The sequence below is a fragment of the Neophocaena asiaeorientalis genome, unplaced genomic scaffold, assembly GCF_003031525.2.
Source record: "Neophocaena asiaeorientalis asiaeorientalis breed wild unplaced genomic scaffold, Neophocaena_asiaeorientalis_V1.1 scaffold108, whole genome shotgun sequence".
NCBI lineage: Eukaryota > Metazoa > Chordata > Mammalia > Artiodactyla > Phocoenidae > Neophocaena > Neophocaena asiaeorientalis.
In genome coordinates this window covers 4,341,679-4,364,522 of record NW_020173770.1, presented here as the reverse complement: position 1 = coordinate 4,364,522, position 22,844 = coordinate 4,341,679, and the positions used below count along the sequence as shown (strand labels likewise).

Sequence of the window (22,844 nt, the reverse complement as noted above, 5' to 3'; positions counted from 1 at the left end):
TGCAATCTTTGTTCAATCCAGGACACCTGGAGACAATTCTCTCTGTTGCCCCTTCTCTGGACTGAAGTTTTACTTGTCCTTTTCTTCACAGAGGAAGCATCTCTCCGGGGCCCCAGCCTTCGCGGGATTCTCATTTGCAGACGCCCACTTCTTTGGTCCCAACCCCCAAGCACGGGGTCCTCTCTCTGGGTCCTGAATAGCCCGTTGGGGTCCCGTGACCTCAACTCACCAGCTTAGTGCTCTGAGCTTACATCCCTGGTTTGTTTCTGCTTCCCAGGGATTTCTTTGACTCTCCCAAGCTTGGTCAGGCATTAACAAAAATTCTGCCGACAATAATGGCTACTTGACGACATTTCAGTTGTAAATGTAAAGCCTTTCTCTAAGCTTATTCTTTTTAAAACGAATACCCATGGCTCTGTATTTATTTATTTATTTTTTTGTGGTACGCGGGCCTCTCCCGTTGCGGAGCACAGGCTCTGGACGCGCATGCTCAGCGGCCATGGCTCACGGGCCCAGCTGCTCCGCGGCATGTGGGATCTTCCCGGACCGGGGCATGAACCCATGTCCCCTGCATCGGCAGGCAGACTCTCAACCACTGCGCCACCAGGGAAGGGAAGCCCCACCCATAGCTCTTTAAAACAAGTAACCATCCTGGTCCTCAGAGGGCAGCAACTCTCTTTAATGCCCACATTCCCACCTGGGCCTGAGCACACTAAGCGTTTGTTCAGAGGAATAAATGGATAAAGTTCGCATCTTGTCTAAGTTACATGTAAAACTTCAGATACTAGAAAAGCTAAGAGGTGATAAATGTCACATTCCAGTAACAACCATGATATAGAATCATATGGACACGGTGGATACATTTATGAAAGGTTAAGCAGAGTCAGTTTTCCTTTGAATTTCTTTAAGGGACTTACAAGTTTAATGCAGCGAAGTTCAGCCCAGGGGTGACTGCTTTCTGAGCCATCTCTAATTTGGGCAAATCCAGGAAGGATTTGCCCAGCTTAGCATCCCATGGTCACTGGCAGGTGGGTTCAGTGTCAGCCTGCAATCAAGCCATACCTTCAAGGACTGTCCTGGCACATGCCTGGCCAAAGCCAAGTTTTTCTGGAGTTATAATGCAATGCCCAAACCGTAAGCAATGCTCAAACTCTTCTCGGGGTCTAAGTGAAAGATCTAGGCCTGTGACTTTGCTTAGAATAAAACAGCTACAGAGTTTAAGCACAGATCTGAGAGCAGAGTATCATGGTGGTCCAAGCATGCATGACTTACTGTGTAATTTCGAATGAGGGAGACATCAGTGCCATCTTGCAGATAGTGGGTTTCTGTGAAACTGCTGGCAATGAGGCCTCTGTGGAAAAATGAAAACAACATAAAAGATGAGCGTAGAATCGCAATGATATGTTGCTTGTGGATGTCTAGGCTGTAGGTGGCATGGATCTGATTCCCTCCTCATTTTATAGATGACCTGCTGAGGCTCCCGTAGGGCCTTCACCTGTGCAGGTTACCCAGGGAGAGTCAGGATGGGACTCAAGCAGGTGACATTCAGATGCATGTGCTTTGAACAGTGGCCCCCAGAGTACACGTGGTGCCCTACTCACCCGCTCCCGCCTCATGCCTCCAACACACACAGGTGTGTGTGTACACGTGCACACACCCTGCTACGAACAGCACACGCAGATTTCTGAGTTGGGAGGACCGCCCTTCTGGAAGTCACAAGGCCCCACTGTCTAGAATCAGCAGCTAAGCTACCCGCTGGAAAAATAATTTTGGACCCACAATATTGGCCCTGCTAGTTCTGCAGGTGAGGGAGCCAGCTGTCAATATTAAAACGTCAAAGGATAGTTTAAAACAACAATGAGGGGCTTCCCTGGTGGCACAGTGGTTAAGAATCCGCCTGCCAATGCAGGGGACACGGGTTCGAGCCCTGGTCCGGGAAGATCCCACGTGCCGCGGAGCAACGAAGCCCGTGTGCCACAACTACTGAGCCTGAGCTCTAGAGCCCGTGAACCGCAACTACTGAGCCTGTGAGCCACAACTACTGAGGCTGTGCGCCTAGAGCCCATGCTCTGCAACAAGAGAGGTCCCCGCTTGCCGCAACTAGAGAAAGCCCACACGCAGCAACAAAGACCCAACACAGCCAAAAATAAATAAATTTACTTAAATAAAACAACAATGAAATGTTAGAAACAGTGCTGTAGGAGGTAAGGAAAAATGATTTTGGACACGTGGAAGTACTGAATTTCTAAGATGACTTGGTAGAGAAGCAACACCTCTATTTACCCTAACTAAAACTGCATGCAAACTACTACATCTTCACTGATGGTAGCAAAGCCTGAGTTTGTTTAGGTTTTAGACTATTTTATGATTTCTGCTGTCATATGCACATTCTATCCTTCTCAACATCACCGCAGCAAGTATTTCCTGTGCACCGACTACGTGCTGGGTGCTGTACCAGCTGCTGGGATATAAAGATAAATAAGGACACCGCCTGGTGAGGTGACAGACAAAACATAAGACAGTGAGGGGAGGGCTGTCACAGAGGCAGGAACAGAGTCTTAGTGGGTGAAAGGACGCACAGCAGGTGGAGGGTAGTGAAAAGGGGAGGCTTTAGAGAGAACACAGGGGGAGTCAGCCAGGCAAAGGAGGGCTGGGAGAAGGGGATTCCAGACAGAGGATGGCAAGGCCAGGAGACCCAAGGGTCTGGAATCTGGGGAGCCAGGTTGGTGGGAAGCAGGGAAGAGCTCTAAACATCTCTGGATTTTATCTGTCTGGGCAATAACGAGTCGAGAGTTGTTTTAAATACTGGACTTCGCAGGAGGTTCAGCACGCAGCAATGCTGCTATCCGCCCTTCCTGCCCAGGGAATGCCCTTTGCACCACTAGGTTCTGCTGGGGTCGCTCCACCCCCAATCCCGAGATGAGTGTGGGACCCAAGCTAACCAATCTCTAAGCTTCCCTGCAGCCTGCCTGGAGCTAGGGCTTCTGGAGAAGAGGTCTTTCCTCTTTGTTCTCAAAGCTACACACAAATGCACTCAGGGCCTCCTTCGGCCTGGCCCTGGCTGCAGGAGGACGCTGCCCCGGGGAAAACCCAGCCATCACCAGCTGCGACAAAGGACAGAAAAGAGGAAATCTTCCAGCTGCCTTGGGGGCCCACTTTGCCTCTCCTTTTCCTCAAGAACCCCCTCTCTTTTGCTTCAGCTGGTTCCAGTTGGGTTTTGCAACCGGAGTCCTGATAAATGTGGAAGGGAAGAAATCAAAGCGGCAACGCTGCAAATGTAACATGTTAACAGATGAGAGAGCGTTTCTTACGAAGTCAGATTTCTCAGACCCTCCCCCAGCCGAGTCCAGAACTGAGAGTCACCTCCCCGTTTTATATGGGTTTCGATTTATTTAGGACATGCCTGGTTTAAATCAGTTAGACCCTCACAGCGGGTCTGAGTTGCACTCTACTTAACAGCGAGTGTTTGAGAAGAAAGTGTCGGAAATCTAAAAGGCAGACGGCCTCTCACACTCACTGACAAATCTCACAGACCCTTCCGCACCCCTCACGTTTCCCTCTGCTCAGGAGGAGATAAACCTGGCTGGAGGAGGTTAACCTCCCTGCGGCTTTTGGCCTCAAATTCCCATCTCCTAAGCGTCCCTCCTCGGTGTGTCACAGGGTCCCTGGGGCAGGCTTGCTGCCAGCAGCCCCGCCTGGAGTGGCGGGGGTTGGGGGGGGTGATGGGGGTTTGGAGAAGGAGCTGGTGGTCGTGCTTCACGTGGCCGAGAGTTCAGGAAGGGGTAGGAGGCTGGCGACCTTGCCGGGGCAGCTGCAGGGGTGGGCCCAGGAGGTGCGGACAGGGGAGATCATGGACATTTTCCAGAGGGTGGTTCTAAAGGGGAGCAGAGAGATGGGGTGTGAAGAGGCGAGGGGGTCATCTAAAGGGACAGGCTGGAGAGATGGGGACAGAGAGGGGCAGGGGGTAGAGCTGCAGAGCAACAGGTGGCCAGTGCCCAGAGCACAGGTGACAGCGAGGACAGAAGCCATCGCCTGAGTGAGGTGGGACCCGTCAAGGCCTAACGGTTTTGGTGAAGGAGGGAGCTTAGTAAGCTTCAAGATCACAGAGAAAGGCGAAAAGGAAAATTTAATATAATTGAAATTATGATTACTTATTAATGCTTTACTATTCAATAATCATTTTATTTTACTTATCTTTTATGAATAATTTAGTAATTCTGTCCCTAACAATGTTGGATCCTGCTTTTGGACGAATCAAGGTATATGAATATACTTAATACTAAGAACTGTAGCACAAAGAGGAGGAATTTGTAGACCAAAGACAGGGAATTGCAAGGCTTTCTAACTGAAAGATGGATGTCCGAGAAGATGATTCCCTTCACAGATGAGAAACACGGAAAATCCGTCTGGAAAGCCGGAAATGTGGGAGGATGAACATTTGGTAGACTGCAGTCAGCGAGCTGGTGGACACCAAGAATGTGGGGCTTTAATGGCAGTAAAATGAATGATGAGGTTTTAAAATGTCACTCAGTCCAGTAAGACAAAGACCCATGAATATTTCTGCCTAAGGAGCCCCACTGTTTTTCATTGTGTCCAAATGCCACTTAAACAGAAGTACAAGCGCCCTCATACTTTGAGCTCTAGCGAGTTCTTCAGTCCTATCCTATGTCTCCTTTTATTGACAGAGGTTGAAATGGGGGCTCCTGAGGACAGCCTGAGAGTGTCCCCATACAGCTAAGACACTGAAGGACACACCCCTTTTTGAGTTTTCCTCAGAGTCTGGAAAAGAAACGCCGACACAGCTCAGACACACTGATACCACTGTGAGTGGCACATCTTCCCACACGGGGCCCAGACGGGGGCTGATGCTCCATGAGGACGGAGGCTCGGCCTTTCCCACAGCAGCCCCAGGAAGGAGAGCTCAGAAAATCCAGAGCTTTCTCAAGCCTCAGTTTCCCACGAGGGACTGGAACAGGAGATGGAGGGAAGCCACATGGCCTGGCCTCTGAGGCCAATGCTCCGTCCCGTGGGTCTGGGAACTGGGACTTGGACATCCCCACACCGCTATCAGAACCCATCCCCTCTCGACTCCGATTTCGTCTCAGTGCCAGGCGGTCCACCACATGTTTCCCTTAGGCTGTGAAGAGCCCAGGGCGGTGACAGTGTCCAGGTCCCACGCTGGGGTCATACCACTGCCCGCTGAAAACCCTTGAACGGCTCCCCATCCCACTTGGATACAACCCCAAAGCCTTCCACCACCTCCCAAGTGCTCACAACCTCACCCTCCTAGTGCATGACGCCTACCTTCCTTGTGGCTTGCTCTCCCCCAGCCAACACGCCTTCTGCCTCATTCTAGAACATTCCATACCCTCTCCCCCTTAGGGCCTTTGCATTTGGTCTGCCTTGGGCCCGGACCACCCTCCAGCTGGCTCTTTTCCATCCTACAGGTATGAGTTTAAACATCTTTGCAGAGGGCCCTTTCCAGGTCATCTGATCTCAGTAGCCTCCACCAACAGCATTCTCCACATCACAGACCCCCTTCGGTTTCCTAGTTTGTTTCTTCACCTGTTTATTTATTCATCTATATCCCCTCAAGAATTTAAGCCAAAAGAAGGCTCTGTGCTCACTGTGACCCCAGCCCAGGCATTGTGATAAGCCCTTTATACGTATTGCTGGATTCTGGCTCTGTGGGTTAGCTGCTAATTTTATCCCAACTTAAAAAGGATGCTGAGAGACAGGGAGGTGAGCTGACCTGCCCAAGGTCACACTGCATACGGTAGCATCCAGGTGGTTTTGCTTCAGAACTTGCTCTCTTACTGTGTGGCGCTGCTTTTGGGGGCTGGCCAAGGATAACTGCTGAGTGCCTGCTATAGGCGCTGTACCAGGTGCTGGATAAATACATGCTGAGCAGGATAACGGATGGATGGATGGGTGGGTGGGTGGATGGGTGGACGCATGGATGACTGGATTTGAGGGGAATGCTGCAGGCACACTCTCCCTTTGTCTAGGGCTATCCGCTCCCAAACCCGGTAACACGTGACTCACATCCCTCTTAGGTACCATGACCTGCCAAGGAGCCATGGATGAAACTGGGAAGGCGCGCAGTTAAAGTTTTCTGAGATGCGTGTCTAATTTAAAAGGGGCCGGAAGTCAAAGTTCCCTTGAGAAAGCTGAGAAAGGTGGGTGGACAATGGCCATATTGGAAATGTGACAGTAGTGGACCTATTTCCCTTAGATTTCCCCAAGGAGAAAATCCAATTACATGGATTCTGTATGTCAGCAAATGGAGACAGAAGATGAATGCATAATTTCATGAGAACATTCTTTTTCTCTGCTTATTAGATTACCTGATCTAACGAGGCATTCTGTTCCTCTCTAGGCCAGAAAATAAAATGCCAGGAATTGATTTTCCTGTTTTCCATTTGTTTTCTGTTGCAAGTGACACCTCAATATTCTCTCATTTCACCAACATTTATTGTGTGGGACATTGGGTATAAGACCCCAAGAGCTCACCATCGAGTGGAGGACAGACCCAGAGAGTGATCAGAGCCCCGTGACAGAGATACACCTAAAGCACTGTGGGAATTCAAGGAAAGGCTTCTAACCCCGGGGAGGTGGTATCCAAGTGAGTCGTGCAAGATGGGGAAGAAGGAGTCAGGCTGAGAGGGGCTTAGTGAGGTGGGGAGGTGGGGAAGAAAGAAGAAGAGAGCATTCCAGAAAAAGTTACTATATCCTCAAAGGCATGGAGGCATGGAGGGTACAGGAACAGATGCTAGTGAGGGATGGGCACAGGGGATGTAAAACTCTATGGTGTTTCAAGTTGTTGAGGTGCAGGGTTTGAGGTGGGGAGACGTGCTGCTGTTCAGATCGGCAGGTTGGGGACAGGAGTCACTGACTTTATCGCGCGATGGGGAACCGTGGCAGTGACCTGAGCAGATGAAATCTTTGGAGCTAAAGGCCCCTCTGACAGTCGTGTAGATAAGGCTCTGAGGGAGAAAAGACAAACAGGCAGTGGGAAGGTTAATTAGGAGGCTGGTGTGAGCATAAAAACAAAGGGTCAGACCGGGACAGGAGCCTTTGGGATGGGAAATTCAGGAGATGGGCAGACTTAGGAACCTCAGCTGTCAACTGAGATGGGTAATTCCTAAAGGAGGGAAAGAAGAGGGTGAGTCCAGCCTTGGCCGTGTTGAGTGTGAGGGCCCTGAGCCCAGTCTTTTAGATATTCCAGCAAGCAGCCGACTCTGTGAACCTAAGGTGTAGGAAGGGGCTTGGAGTGAAGACAAAGATGCAGACGCTCATTTTATGGCTGAGTAATATTCCATTGTATATATGTGCCACATCTTCTTTATCCATTCATCTGATGATGGACATTTAGGTTGTTTCCATCTCCTGGCTATTGTAACTAGAGCTGCAATGAAACGAAACTGAGTTATCTGTAGTGAGGTGGATGGACCTAGAGTCTGTCATACAGAGTGAAGTGAGTCAGAAAGAGAAAGACAAATACCGTATGCTAACACATATATATGGGATTTAAGAAAAAAAAAAGTCATGAAGAACCTAGAGGTAAGACGGGAGTAAAGACACAGACCTACTAGAGAATGGACTTGAGGATATGGGGAGGGGGAAGGGTAAGCTGTGACAAAGTGAGAGGGTGGCATGGACATATATTCACTACCAAACGTAAAATAGATAGCTAGTGGGAAGCAGCCGCACAGCACAGGGAGATCAGCTCGGTGCTCTGTGACCACCTAGTGGGGTGGGATAGGGAGGGTGGGAGGGGGGGAGACGCAAGAGGGATGAGATATGGGAACATATGTATATGTATAACTGATTCACTTTGTTATAAAGCAGAAACTAACACACCGTTGTAAAGTAATTATACTCCAATAAAGATGTTAAAAAAAAAAGATGCAGATGCTCAGCACACGCCTGCTTTATGTGAGGACGAGTAAAATCTTTTCCTTTCCAGTCGACGATTGTGTTTTCTGATTTCAAAGTCTTTGGATGGATAGGGCTTAAAATGATCATTTAGAATTTACACTGAAACACTATGATGTAGATACCGTACCTCCTTATAAAATCTGTTGCATTTCTGAAATGATTTCAGTATCGAAATAAGAACCATTATGCCCCAAACTGCTTCTTTTAGAACAATGTTGAAATGATCCTACTCTAAATTTACCGTTGTATAATGTAGTTATATTGTTAAATGAGGTGGATTTCACCAAAATGACATAGTTTATTCCCCAAAGCATAGGAAAGCAGGAAGAAATACCTGCTCAGTTTTACATCTGAAAGGGAGCCCTTTCTCTAGCCCACCTTTGGAATGAGTTAACTATCCCTCTCTTGTGCTCTAACAAGGTTCTGTTACAGAATTTCCCCTGTTCTGTTCTGTTTCTTGTTGGCTTGTGTTCGCCCACGTTGGGTTGAGCTAAGGGGCAAAAGCTACATCCCTAAGCCTACCACGATGCCTAGCTCACAGTAAACGCTTAACCCATAAATAGAGGGTACAAACGGAATCGTTATCACAGAAAAGCGACTCAGTTTGGATAGAATGTATTCACACTAATTGGATCAATTGAAAGAAATTTCTTTCATTTTTTAAATTTCTTCTCTTTTTGGTTTGAAATTGTTGTCACCGATCGTGGAGGGGGTGTGGGGGGTATGGATAATCACATTCACTTCCTTGTTATTTCAAGAGTTCCCAGTGCTGTCAGGACCACCCTGACAACTTTACCTCAACGTTAGGACTGCTTAAATGAGAGAAACAGGGAAAGGAAAGCTTAAAGATTGGCATCAATTACCTAGAATCTGAAAATCTCACTGATGACATGTCACCTTTCTCCCATTATTTCTTTGAAGGCTCTGCGTCTGGTTTGCGGGTTTCATTATTCTATGCAACATATTCGAGCAAAAGCATCATAAGACAGCTCTTGTTTGTCAATGAACATCAGAAGGCACTTCAGATACTCTGCAGTTAAATCACACACACACTGGAGGCTTCAGTGATCTTCCTAGCGAAACCCATTTGGTGTTCAAAGGACCCAACCCAGTTTTCTGCTGAAGATTTACTCCACCGCAAGTTATTATTCCACAAATTACAAAATCATTCATAGATAAATTTGGGTAATGGTTTTCTTTTATGAGAATTTGGAAGTACAGCTACAAAGACTTGCACGTGAGGGATGAACTGCTTGGAGCGTTAACAAAACGCAGCACACGATAAAAATCATAATTAAAAATCATGATCAGGATTTTCCCAGTTACTAAAAAGAATATCCTTTATGGAAAATTATCTATTCCTCAACCAGAGCTAGGTAAAGATAGAGAAAAGATTGAGGAAAAAAAAGCCAATATGTACGTGGACCGGATTCTGGATTCTTTCATACTCTGGAAGAACTCACTCTGTTTTTTAGTGAAAACGCTAGCCTGGTTAGAATCATGGGACTCTGATGTCATTGGATGTCATTGGATCTTCTGGACTGTTTTACGGAGAGATCAGACAACTGAATAATTCCCTATAAAGACAGTGCATTGAGGTATGAAATGATAGGAAGGAAGTGGAAACTAAGAAAAAGAATCAGAGATGTGGTATTTTCTACATCTGAGCTTTGGTTGAATCTCTTTCAGAATGTGGTTTTTGCAAATATTTATGATTTTTGTTTTCCTTGTGGGAAGAGTCATCATAACCTGTTAAATAGCTTATGCCCTGGGTTCTTGATTTGGGGAGTGAAAGCAAAGCACCACTGCATCGCCATCCCCGTCTTGTCACCTTCATCAGCTTGTCCACCTCCCTCCAGCTCCTGCCTTTTGTTGGATCAGAGTGTGTCGGGCCCTGGTCCACCTGCTTGTCAACTGCACTTTCTTACTCTTTCTTGGCAGAGACGCTGTGTGGTAGGGACTGTTATCAACTGCCTAACCAGGAAGAGGAAAACACTCAGAGAAGTGAAGTGATTTGTCCAAAGCCGCATAGCCATGCTGGTAGAGACTGAACTTGTCTCTCCTTGGCTCCAAAGCCAGCCTCACCCTAACCACTGGTCAACACTGCCTTGCCAGGAAGACATGATTCTGAAGGTCTGAAAAAAAAGCAGCGGCAAATCATATTCCCTCTTTTTCTGAAATCATTTCTCCCACAATGCTAATGGGGCTTATGCTGTTTCTCTTAGCACTCAATTCAATTTAGCTATAAAATTCAAATTATTTTTGGTTACGATTTCAGCATTTTGGGATCCCAACAATTTAGGGATCTGTACATCTGTACAAACAATGAAGCATTTACATTTGGTTTTCTTTTGTTATTTTCCATTTACTAAGAGACTCAAAATGATCAAAACAACTTTTTTTTCCTGGAATTAAAAAAAAAAGTTCCCTTTCTCCAGCTCTTTCTCATTTAGTTTCACAAACCATAATAAATAAAACTGTTGATACAGCATTTTAGAAACTGTAGGGGACAATTACGTTTCCTGCAAAATAATTTCTTACTATACTGCTTCCATTTTAAGTCACAAGTACACAGAATTTTGGATCCAATCCTGTGGCACTGACACTGAAATATGTTGCTATTCCTGACATTTCCGACTATTCAGATGACCCTCTCCATTCATGAAGTGAACAGATTACATATGCCACTGTGGACAGTTTTAGACTCAGTGGAAATCTCTTTAAGAACAGCAGGCCTGATGTGCCAACTGCGTTTTCCAGCTGGAAGATGAAAGCACGTGAAAAACGGTGGGTTCCTGCCTTTATAGCTTCATAGCTGTCATTCTACATGGGCCTAAAGCTTTGGGCTACTTTTCCCCCTTTTAAATGACCATCTGTGTTCGAGAGTCTTTTGCCTGTGGGCTTGCAACTGTTCTAGGCTGTTTTCTTGGGGGGCTGTGCCACGTGGCTTTCGGTATCTTAGTTCCCCGACCAGGGATCGAACCCGCCACAGCAGTGAAAGCGCCGAGTCTTAATCACTGGACCGCCAGGGAATTCCCTGTTCTAGGCTGTTCTTGATGTGATAAGACTGTCTTCATAGTATGAGATCTATCAAACCTAATTAACGTAATTTTTAGAAAAATAGGGCTGTAAAACAGGAAAAGTTGAAAACCCAGTAAACTCTTATTTCCAAAGGTAAATAAAGCCCCACACCCACTTCTCTCAGAAAGGATTGCAAAAATAGATTCTATAGGTTAGCTTCCATTGTGTTCTTCAAACATCACCGCCAACATAGGCAAAACAACTGTTCTTTTTAGGCTTTAGAACTTTCCTCTTCCTTTTGAAAAATACCAGTTGGCTGTAATAGCAGCAGCAGTAGATAATATTTGTTTGAACTCTTTACTAAGCAAAAGCACTTTATAGGCATTGTTTTATTTAACTTTTACAACAGCCATAGTCGGCAGATGCCTGTTTGGAGATGAGGAACTTAGGCTCAGAGAGGTTAAGTGACTCATCCATGGTTGCACAGATAGTACTGTATAGATTATCCGATTTTGCCATCCAACTCTTCCTGCCACACTTACACACTTGCCTTTTGTGCTCATCTCCCCTTAAATAGACACTGTATTTAATATGCCAATACCTGACTGTGAAAACAATTAGAAATTGTAGCTTGGCTTGGGTGGTCTGTCCATTTCCCATTTATTTCCACAGGCTCCAAATGGAAAGGCACAGTTAGGAATGATATGCATCAGGATTCTGTTCACATCTAGTCGGAGGAATAATCACGTAAGTGTGGTGATTTTATGTGTACTGGTGTAGGGAAGGTTGACACTATTCCACAGAGAGGTGTATGAAAATTTCAGTAGTGCAGGTAAATGAAGAATCAAGCCTATTTATATTTACTCACTGGTGCTAACCATCATTTGAAAATAATCAAGTAAGTTTAACACCAGAAGCCGAGGCAACTTTATTCATTTCCTAGTTGCCCATCTTGCCCTCCACACAGGTGGTATTTACGAGCTGCTGCTCACCAACCCCCGTCTGGTCCACATTGTGCAGAGACATGTTACAACCAGTGGTTCTTTAAATCTTTACAATAACAATGTGAGGTTGGCATTCTGGCCATTTTACAGATGTAGAAACTGAGGCTCAGAGGTGTTAGGACATTTGTCCAAGGTCACAGAGCTACCAAGTGGCAAGAGACTGAGGCTGTTAGGTGCTAACATACGTTACACCCAGCCTGTGGCCATCACTTGTACGTGGAAAGACATGCTTCCCTCCCCTCCAACAAAACCCTTGATTGATTATTCGAAGGACTGCTTTTACCATATTGAATAACTCAATGGAGGGCACAGAGGGACTGAAGCTGAGAGAAGAGTCTCCCCTGGGCTCAGTGCTACAAGGTTTGGTGGTGGGGGGGGTGTTCCTTAATCAGTTTTGGGGCTCTAGCCTCTAAGGCAGTTACCGGCTCCCCAAAGGCTTTCAGTCAGTATCTGTGGAATGCTTGGGCTGATGATATATTTCCAAGTAATAAAAATTTGAAGGTAGACAAATCTACCTTCAAAATACACCTTTGGCAACAGAGAATCAACAGTGGTTGAGGGCAAATCTGGTTCTGCCATTTTCTTCTCTTGTGACCTTGGGCATAAAATTTGACCTTGTGTTACTGGAGTTTCCTCATCTAAAATGGGAATAATAGGACATCCTCGTAGGGTTGTTGTGAAGATAATATACATTAAACGCCTATAGCCATGTGCTCAATGAATGTAAGCAATGATTATTTTTAGTAAGCTGGTCGGCTTCTACCAGTCTCCCCGCCCATCCCCCTGGTCCAAGTCACCGTCTCCCACACCCGCCCTTCTGTGATGGCCTGTATGCCAGCCTCCTGTTTTTACCCTTACCCCGTTCCCATCCAGATTTCACACGAGCCAGACTGTCAAGTTTTTAAAATAAAAACCAGATCACATCACTCTCTCACTTAAAATCATGCACTGCTTCTTCCAGATCCCAGAATCAATTTTAACTTCCATAGAGTGGACTGCCCCCCTGCCCCCCGGCCCCCAGGGTCCAGCTCACTTCACTTAGGCGCTGTTCACTTCTATCCTTCTTCTCTTAGTCTGGAACATTCTTCCCTCTTTCTCTGCCCCGCAAAGACTACCAGCAGCCCTCACCCTAAATGGCGTTTCCTGGAGCAGCCGTCCCCGCCGGACCCTTTCTGTACCTGCTTCTCCTTGTCGCCCCTCCTGCAGGATCCTGCTACTTCTCTGCTCATCACATGGACTGCTTATTTGCTCTGTGACTTATTTGAGGTGTGCATCCCCCATTAGGGCAGGGGCCTCATCTGTCTGATCCCCTCTGTATCGTCAGCCCTTAGATTCGGGCCTGAAACACAGGAGATGCTCCATGAAACATTTTTTGAAGGACTGTAAATATCAAGAATGAGAAAAATACATCAAAGGCGCTCAGAGGCAATACTGAGTCATTATGGAATTGCTGCTTTTTTAGGGTATGAGAAAGTGTTTCTTCCTACTCCCAAAACCAAAAACCACCACCGCCCCCCAAAACACACACACACACACACACACACACAATCTCACAGATAAAAGATGCTTTGACCCTTAAAAGTTCCGCCACCTAGAACAGATCTGGCCTTTTCTTCATAGCGTGGAACAAATAATATACTTTTTTTTTTTTAAATCTTCAAAGAGCATTTTCTCAATGTGTAGCTTTAAAAAAAGTCTAGGGCTTCCCTGGTGGCGCAGTGGTTGAGAGTCCGCCTGCCGATGTGGGGGACGCGGGTTCGTGCCCCGGTCCAGGAAGGTGCCACATGCTGCGGAGCGGCTGGGCCCGTGAGCCATGGCCGCTGAGCCTGCGCGTCCGGAGCCTGTGCTCCGCAACGGGAGAGGCCACAACGGTAAGAGGCCCACGTACCGCAAAAAGAAAAAAAAATTTAAAAAGTCAGATTTATTTGGAACCACCAAATCAAAACACCTTTAAATCCTTGGACTCACAGCTTTAAACCTGAAGAATAAGATGACTGGTCTGCACGGATGGACCTTCGTCATAGCAGCTGATACTTGAGGGGCTTCGGGTGTCACCTGGCATCTTCCACTCGGCCCGAGGCTGGGAGCCCAGCAAGGCTGCAGGTCTGATGACCTGGGAAGCTGTTCTACAGAAAGTTGGATGCACTTCAGCCCGTTTTTCTCACCCACATCGTTCAGTGAGGAACTTTATTAATTGGTGCTCTGAGGCAGAAGAGGGGATGTTCTTGGCCCCAGCAACAGCCAGCCCGCCAGCTCCCAGGCAGACCTGCAGACCAGCCAGCTGGGCTCTCTTAAACACTGACCTACACGGAACCAAACTCTCAGAATGTGTGTTCGATCAAATGTGTTCCCTTCTGCTTGCTCAAAGAGAGTTCTGCTCTGCAAATTTTCATACCATCAGCACCAAGAGAGAGAAGCCAGGAGTGACCAAGGGTAGGGAAAAGGACCCTCACTTTTCAAGCTCCCTAAATCTGCCATGGAACTGCTCAGACACCCCGCTGATGCTAGCAAGTGATGTGCTTGGGTTTAAAAATGGGTGTCTTTTTCCTTTTTTAAAAAGGGCCACCAGGTGTGAACCTGGGTGTGTGGAGCCCAAGTCACTGACACCACCCCCTTTCCTGCTCTGAGTCTGACAGAGCCCCAAATGCCATGGATTTCTGCCAGCATGGAGTGGGCACCAATGCCCATGAGAGACCTGTTTAAAAAATACAGATCTTTGGGATTCAGTGAAGGGCTGTAAAATATAAAATTATAAAATGAAATCATAAATCCCATCTGAATTCTAGCTGCTGTATTCTTCACAGGACGTATTCTTCTATTTTCGTTTAAAAAAACAAAAAAGAAACCACAACAAAAAGTACTGTAATACCCAAGGTGAATATTTCTGTTTGCCAGTATCTGCTTTCTAAATGCTTAGTGGATTTACTACCTGATCAGCAACTGGGCCCATATTCTTTCTTTCTTTTTTTTTTGTATCTGGAAGGGTTCTGCATTCAGACCTGATGCTGTGGAACTTTCAGAGAAGAGGGACCAAAGAACAGACATGGATGACGATGGGCCATTGATGGATTTTTCTCCAGGAGAAAGGCCACACCAATCAACACCCCCACCGCTGGGTGTCTGAACTCTTCACCTCCTCCATGGGGGCCCTGCGAGGGTAAATGGACACTGTTCACAGTGCCTTAATTTCTTATTCAATTTCAACTCCCTAGGTCACAGAAGAGTTTGGCTAATTCTAACAGCTAATTTTCTACAAGTACTTAAGTAGCTTAGTCAGAACGATGGTTGGGATATATAATGTTGTTTTCATTATTCTTAAGATAGGGTGATATGAATGACCTTGTTGATTTAGTTAAGTAACGCAATAGATGGCAAAATCCCACCCTAGGTCATGAAAAACAGAGATCTTTAGTAGGTATCATGGTTTCAAATTGTGAAATTGGTTAAGAACCATGACCTGGGTGATGAATTGGTTCATATTTGATTGAAGCAGTAATCCATTACACTTACGAAATCTTCAGGGCTCACGGGCTATCCAAGAATGTATTCCTTACTTGGAGTGTGTTAAAAAAAAAATTAAAAAGCTGCTGGTGTTACAGCAATGACAAACTTTATAGCACTCAGCAAAGAGTTAGAACTTTTTTCTTCTAGATGTAACCTCTCCACTGTGAAGTCTCCCAGATGTCCTGGGTACAGGGCAAAAATGGATACCTACTCGATGCGCCCAGCCCAGAGCATTACTTCGTTTCTCTGGACAAACTTTGGCCAGAAAAAAGACAAACATGCTTCCAATATTTCTGGCTTCTCAGCCATGGATCTGTTTCTCAGATGACAAAGAACTGTGGTTTCTTTAAAAAAAGGAAAACAGAAGAATACTTCCTCTAAAGAACCCAGCAACTAGAATTCAGATGGGATTTATGGTTTCATTTTCACACAACCATCTTGCACGCAAAGTTGGGAATTGGGATTACATCATGTGTGCTACTAAACTCATATTCTAAAAACATGCTCCAGAAAGGAGTTCTTCATTAAAAGCTGAAAGCTTTCCATGTGTCTGGGGAAAAAAATAGCCAGATATATTGAGGAGGAGGAAAGCACAGCTGAATGATGAAAAAATGTAATTTACAATGATCTGTCTCAGTAATCTCTCCTAATAGTTTCACGAATAATAAAAAAAAAGAATATAATCACCTACAAGCTTACTGAATGAATCAGCACTTCTTGGGGGTCAGAAAACAATTATGTATCCTATACTCAGAAGACTGAGGAAATGAATCAAACTAGAAAATGGATAAAATGTCAAGTTAGCACTCTTTATTTTTCCCATAAGCCTGGACATTTCCAAAAGTCAATAATCACATTTCAACTCTCTGGAGGTCTGAGCATTGTTTGTCCCAGGACATGTGAATCTGGACTGGTTATTATCTAGACCAGTCCTGGGGAATTATTATTCATTTTTCTGGGTGTGACAGCGGCACCGCGGTTACATAAGAAAATTCCATTTTATTGTAGAAATGCATATTAACATGTGGAGGGGTAAAATGACATGATGTCTGTTTAAAAGACCTCAGTCTTAAAACGTATTGAATCTGGGTGATGGGTGTCTGCGCAGGTCTCTCAAACTTGGTACTGTTGACTTTGGCACTGCATAACCCTGTGCTGGAGGCTGTCCTGTGCAGGATGCGGGGTGTTTAGCAGCATCCCTGGCCTCTACGTGCCTGTTAACAATCCCCATTTGTGACAACCCAAACTCTCTCCAGGCATGGCCGAACCTCCCCTGGGAGGCAAAGTCACCCGCAGTTGAGAACCACTGACATCTGGGAGGATGAATATTTTCTGTGTTCTTGAATATACTTAAAAGATTTCAGAATAAATACGTTTTAGTTAATGGAGGAAGAAAAGTGTGAAAAAATCACGATGCTGATTCAATCTCTTGGACTGTTTGGAGAATATTCCCAAGGCGTGTGTCAGCAGACGCTTGGGGCCCAGACACCAGAGAATTTCGGACTCTCGTCCTGGACCTCAGCCTCAGATCTCAGAGGAGCCTGGACCCACCTCAGGCCAGGGAGTCAGCATCTTGGGTGACCTGGGCCCAGTAATGTGCATTGAAATAAAAAAGAGCTTTAGTCCGTTGTTACACTTTAGCCGTTTGCTTTATCCCTCGTGCTAGCGCACGCTCTGACTTGCTTGCTGTCTCTGTCTCTGTATCTCTGTCTCTGTTTCTCCTCAACCCACCCCCTACTCCACGTGAATGCACCACACACACACACACACACACACACACACACACACACACACGTTTTTTCCTAAACCATTTGAGGGTGGTTACACACATCATGGCCCTTTGCCCCTACATACTTAGCCGTGTATCTCCTACAAACAGGGCTGTTCTCCTAACGGCGCTACAGTTCTTAATGTCAGTAAACGTCACAGTGATGCAATACTTCTCTTTGCTCTTCATTCATATTCTGACGCCCACAGCTGACTCAGGGATGCTCTTTGTAGCATTTATTCCCCTCCAGAATAGAATCCAGTCCAGCATCAGGTATTGCACTAGGTGGTCCTGTCCTCTTGCTCTCTCTTTTTTTTTTAAAAATATTAACAACTTTGAGAAACAATTCACATACCATACAATTCGCCCATTCAAAATGTACAACCTAGAGAGTTTCATATCTTTCAGAGTTGTGCAACCATCGCCACATCTGATCTCAGACCGCTGCCATCCCTGCTCTTGATGCTGCACCATGACCCTTAGCCTTCTTGAATTTCGAACATTTCCTTCTTTTTTTTTTTTTTTTTTTTTGCGGTACGCGGGCCTCTCACTGTTGTGGTCTCTCCTGTTGTGGAGCACAGGCTCCGGACGCGCAGGCTCAGCGGCCATGGCTCATGGGCCCAGCCGCTCCGCGGCATGTGGGATCCTCCCGGACCGGGGCACAAACCTGTGTCCCCTGCATCGGCAGGCGGACTCCCAACCATGCGCCACCAGGGAAGCCCCTGCTGCATTTCTTTTTAACTGACTTTGACATTTGGGAAGAATACAGTCCCCCTCCCTTTTTAAAGAAAATGTTCCTCATTTGGGTTTGTCTGATATTTCCTTGTGATTCACTGAGGTTACACATTCGCAACCAACATGCTTCCTAGGTGATGCATCCTCCTCCAGGTAGCCCACGTGGAGACACAGGGCATCCATCTGTCGCTCCTGCAGATGTTAACGTTGATCACCTCGTCCAGGTGCTGCCTGACTTCCCCGCTGACCCACTCCATCACTGGGGGCTAATCTAGGTGGGAATCTGGATGAGGAGTGAGATGACGTGGTCTTCAAGTGTCTCCTCACAGACGGCTTGTGATTTGGAAGGAGGGAAACCAAGCGGTTATTTTGGTGCTGCCCGCTCCCTGCTCTGGGGCATAGCTCCTGGAAGGTGAAGATGCTCTTTGGGTGCCTGCTGGAGGGAGGGTGGGGTAAGCTGGCCCCAATCTGCACAGCCACCTTGCCCAACAAGAACCTGAACGCTGGCGGCCCGGTTGGTAATAACTCTCTGGAACACACCTCATCCCATGTGTGGATGCTTCGCCATCCCTCCAGGGACCAGCGGAGGAGGACGGCACACTCTGGAAGGACAGAGGGTGTCCTTCTTTCCCAAAGGCACCTTGGGCGTAGGGAAGAGTAACCTAGCCACCCACACCCCGTCCAGTTCGGGAGGCCTCACCAGCGGTTTCCCCGGGATGCTCAACTCCCCTGGGATGAGCCTGAACACCCACCCCGCCGCCCGAGGCGGTTCCCCTTCTCTCTCGCTCTGCATCAGGCCCTTCACCACCTCCCTTAAACGTCCACAGCACAAAGGTGGAAGTCACGCTGGGAAACCGCCTTGTCTCGCGAGATGAGGAGAGGCTGCAGCGGAGAAGGTGAAACTGAATCGGCCGCTGATGGACTCGGAGGTGGCAGGCAGCTGGTTGTGGATGAAGTGCCACGGATGCTTCCTGCGGGCTGGCTTGCTCTTTGGGCCGGAGTAAACCGTCTCCTCTTTGCTCTTGATACAGCTGGGAGCCTCGGAAGTGGGGGGCCTGCCCCAGGCGAGCAGGGCATTGCGGCTCAAGAAGTGTGAGGGCTGGCCTAGGGGTGGACGTGGAGCCCACCTGCAAAGCCGGAGTCTCGCAAGAACGGTGGGAAACACAATGACGCAGCCCACGGCATCACTTCCCAAGGACCCACGCCGAGTAACCGGAGCAGCGCACACAAGGAGATGGTGTGTTTACAAAGAGAGGAAAGAACACCAGGGAGAATAACAAACACGACCTTCCCAAGACTGGGCTACACAGCCGGCCAGCAGGCCACACAACCGGCTGCGGAGACTTTCAACTCTCCCCAGCCTTGGCCTTGCCTGCTCGCGGGGCAGTGTTAAAGGATATTATTATTATTGAATCGTAACAATAACAATTGCTCAGAAAATACAAACCAAACCAGGCGAACCCCTGGAACACCAAGAAGAGATTTCTAAAGGTTTTTATTTTAAACATATGTCTCTAAAACAGTCGGTGAAGAGTGCCAAAAACACAACGTCGAGTCTATTTTTCTTTTTCTGTGTACATGATTTGCTTTGGAAACTGCCTATAAATGCCCTAAAATTCTTGTCTCTCATCAAAAACAATTGAGGAACGGTACAAGGAGTTCTGAGGCATAACCTAGTTATTTCACGCGAGTGGAGTGAGAGTGAAGGGATGGGATGGTTGGGTGACACGAAAGTGAAGTTGTCTGGGGGGGGTGGGGGATTTCAGGAAAAGGGTTGACTCATCCCATCGGATCGCACGGAAGAGGCATCATATTGTACAGCCTTTTGGAAAACCAGCCCAGCCACTGGCTGCCCTGCAAGTTAGTTGTGGAGGGAGAGGAAAGCCCCTCCATCCCCATTCTGGAACTCCACAGGGGCCATGGCATCATGCAAGGCAGCCCAGTTGGCTTTCAATCCCCAAAGGTGGGCAGGATATTCTATTCCCTTCTTTTGGCATAGGGGCCCTGGAAGACCTCTCCTCAAAGCGGTGGGTTGGAAATCCACACTCCCTGTGTGTGAGCTTAGCATCAAGAAACGGCTGTCCTCATCCTGACCGTGCACACCACGGAGAGCTTCCCCAAGGGAGTCAGTTCACCATGGTCCTCAGTCCACGGTCAGGGAACTGGGTGGCTAATAAAATAAAACAGACCATTCACTGAGTTAGTTCAGTGATGTCACTGAGCACACACAGCAACTGCAGAACCGTCCCCAGTAAAGTTAAGAACATTTTTGGGAATTGCCTCTGAAAGAACATCTCAATATGCATTCAAGACCTTCCCAGGCCCCACCACCCTTTGCTTCAAAGGTTCACAACTCGAGTGAGAAGGGTAAACAGTGCTCTCTGCCCAAAGCCATGATTCAAACTTCTGGCTTTGTTATCCCTCAGCATGGGATTAATTATCACAAAGTCTCCTAGGGGATTCATTTATATATAATATAACGTAGAGTTTACTGTCATTTTAAATAAAGACACTGGATGAAATTTAAGACATGTGAAAGGTAGAGAGAATATAAAACCAGACGTGGCAAGACATTGCAATTCCGAGGAGAACTCTGAATCACTGATCTAGGGCATATTCCATCTTGTGTTCAGAATAAGTAAATAGCTGAACTAAGTACATTCAGTATTACTTTATTTCAGAGTCATACAATTATTTTCTTTCAATTGTATAGGAAGCAATAGTGTAACTAAAATATAATCTTCTTTTAGCTTAAAAGTAATGAACTTATAGAAAATACATTGGAATAAAAACTTAATTCAGGAGGGCTTCTAACAAAATCTCTCACTGCTTCCTAAAGCATGGAGACTTACATGGTTAAACATAAGGTAATTCTTTAATGTGATGTCAAGGGACCATAGACTCTTTTCCTCTAAGAGTTTAGAAAGGAATCTGAAGTCATGGCTCCTAATCTTTCAGAAATGGGCTCCCTTTAAATAAGAGCCATCCCATTTGTATAGAGCTACTGTGAATCTATAATTGTATCATTTTTTTAAGGAGGGGTGTGCCAAGCAGAGAGCAAGACGGAGTAAGAGCAGGTAGCTTGGGTCAAATCGCGTATGGCTGTCCACGGCTGCAGCTGCATTATGAGAAATATCTATGAGAGCCTTGTATGAAAGACGAATCCAAGTTGCCAAGAAATACTAAGAAATGTAGAATTACTTTACCTAGGAGGAAAATAGAACATAGAATTACACTGTATATTAAAAAAAAAAAAAAAAGCAAAGGTCAGAAGATAGGAGATCTGATGCTGGTGAGATGTGGAACGCTGATTATTATAATTATGGACTAATGATAGTGGCCACCATTGCTTGAGCCCCTGCCATGTGTCATGAAGAGTGCTAAACACACTTTCCTGAATACTTAAAAAGACTCACAAGGTCCTGTAACTCTGCTCATTTTTACAGAAGAGACAAGGCCCAAAGAGATGATGTATTTTGTAGTCAAGTGCAGACGCAGGATTGGGACCTAAAGTAATCTGACTCCAGACCTATTTCAAAGTTTCCTACTACACATTTGAGACTCTGATAGGAATAGGTTTTTTCCAACTGATTATTTAAAAGATAAAAGTAAACAACATTTTGGTTTAAGAATGTGGTAAGGAAGCCTGGGGAGAACCTAGATACAGATCTGAAAAAAAAAAAAAACAAACAAAAACTAAATACAATATGATGAATGAAATAAAATAAAATATCAAAATCAAGAATGACCTCATGCTTGATTATATTGCAACAGAGGATGGGAATTCAGCTGCTGCAGAAGCCCTCCTTCATTACCAGGCTTTTGGCCAACAAGACTTGGTTGGAGGGACTTGGATACAAGCAGTCTGCCACTCAAGTCTTTGGTATCTTAATTCAGGTTCATTCAATAAGAATCTCTATGTGTTCATTCAATTTAACTTGTTAACCTCAACTTGAATAAAATTTTAGATTATAATTTAATTTTGGAACAGTTTTCGCCACCAATAACTGGGTACGCTTTTGTGTCTTACTGATGGTTATCGCTGACATGAAAGATGGCTTTGTCAGCATCACAACATCTATGTTAGAGGAACATTATAACCATTTAAAAAATCTGTACTGTATAAATGGGATCTACTCTCTTGTGTAGAGAATAAACATACAATTGTCTTGATTGTCTCAATCAAGAAAAAAAATTATAGTTATGAAGCTCCATATCAGAGGATTTTTGTTTATGATAACATAGTACTGTTATCAACTCAGATTATGGAAGTGAGAGGATTTTACACCTTAAATTCAAATCAAACTTGTTAGAAAAATTGAGAAATACTCCTTATTTTTCCATTTTGGCTTTCACCAGTCCTCATTCGAGGACACCATTTTTTCTCACGTATAAACATCTTTAAGATATTTCGGTAAATAGCTTACACAAGTAACAGAGCCTCTTTTATGTAAAAGGGCAATATACAAAAAAGCAACACATTTCTTTGTATTCTTATGAAAATAATTATTTATTACTCTTTCTTTTATGGTATTAAAAGTACTAGAACACAATACAAACAGGCTGCAGACAGAAAAAAGAAATCAAAGGAGATAAAAAGGTGAAATCAGAATACTTCAGAAATAATATTCCTTTTAGAATAGTAAGAGAGAAAATGTCTTCATTGCATGTGAATTGAAAAACTTGACATGCACCTGTCAATATCCCCTCAAGCAGCCCCCCATCAACATGATTGTATCATTTATTTCATGAATATAAGTGGAATGTGTGAGACTCTTTCTTCATTCCTGCCAAGAGCTGTCATAAGTATCCATTAAAAAATGTAGCAGTTCTGAGAAGGAGGTTTACAGTGATGAATGCATATTTTAAGA

General features: G+C 45.6%; 1 protein-coding gene across 1 annotated transcript in view; it reads right to left on the bottom strand.

Annotated features, from left to right (window-relative positions):
• Positions 1–22,844, bottom strand: part of ADAM12 (ADAM metallopeptidase domain 12) — a 317,443-nt gene that overhangs the window by 136,234 nt on the left and 158,365 nt on the right. The window contains exon 3 of the mRNA XM_024751588.1: positions 1,273–1,351. The gene's annotated coding sequence lies outside the window, so the exon portion shown is untranslated. The remainder of the gene's footprint in view (positions 1–1,272; positions 1,352–22,844) is intronic.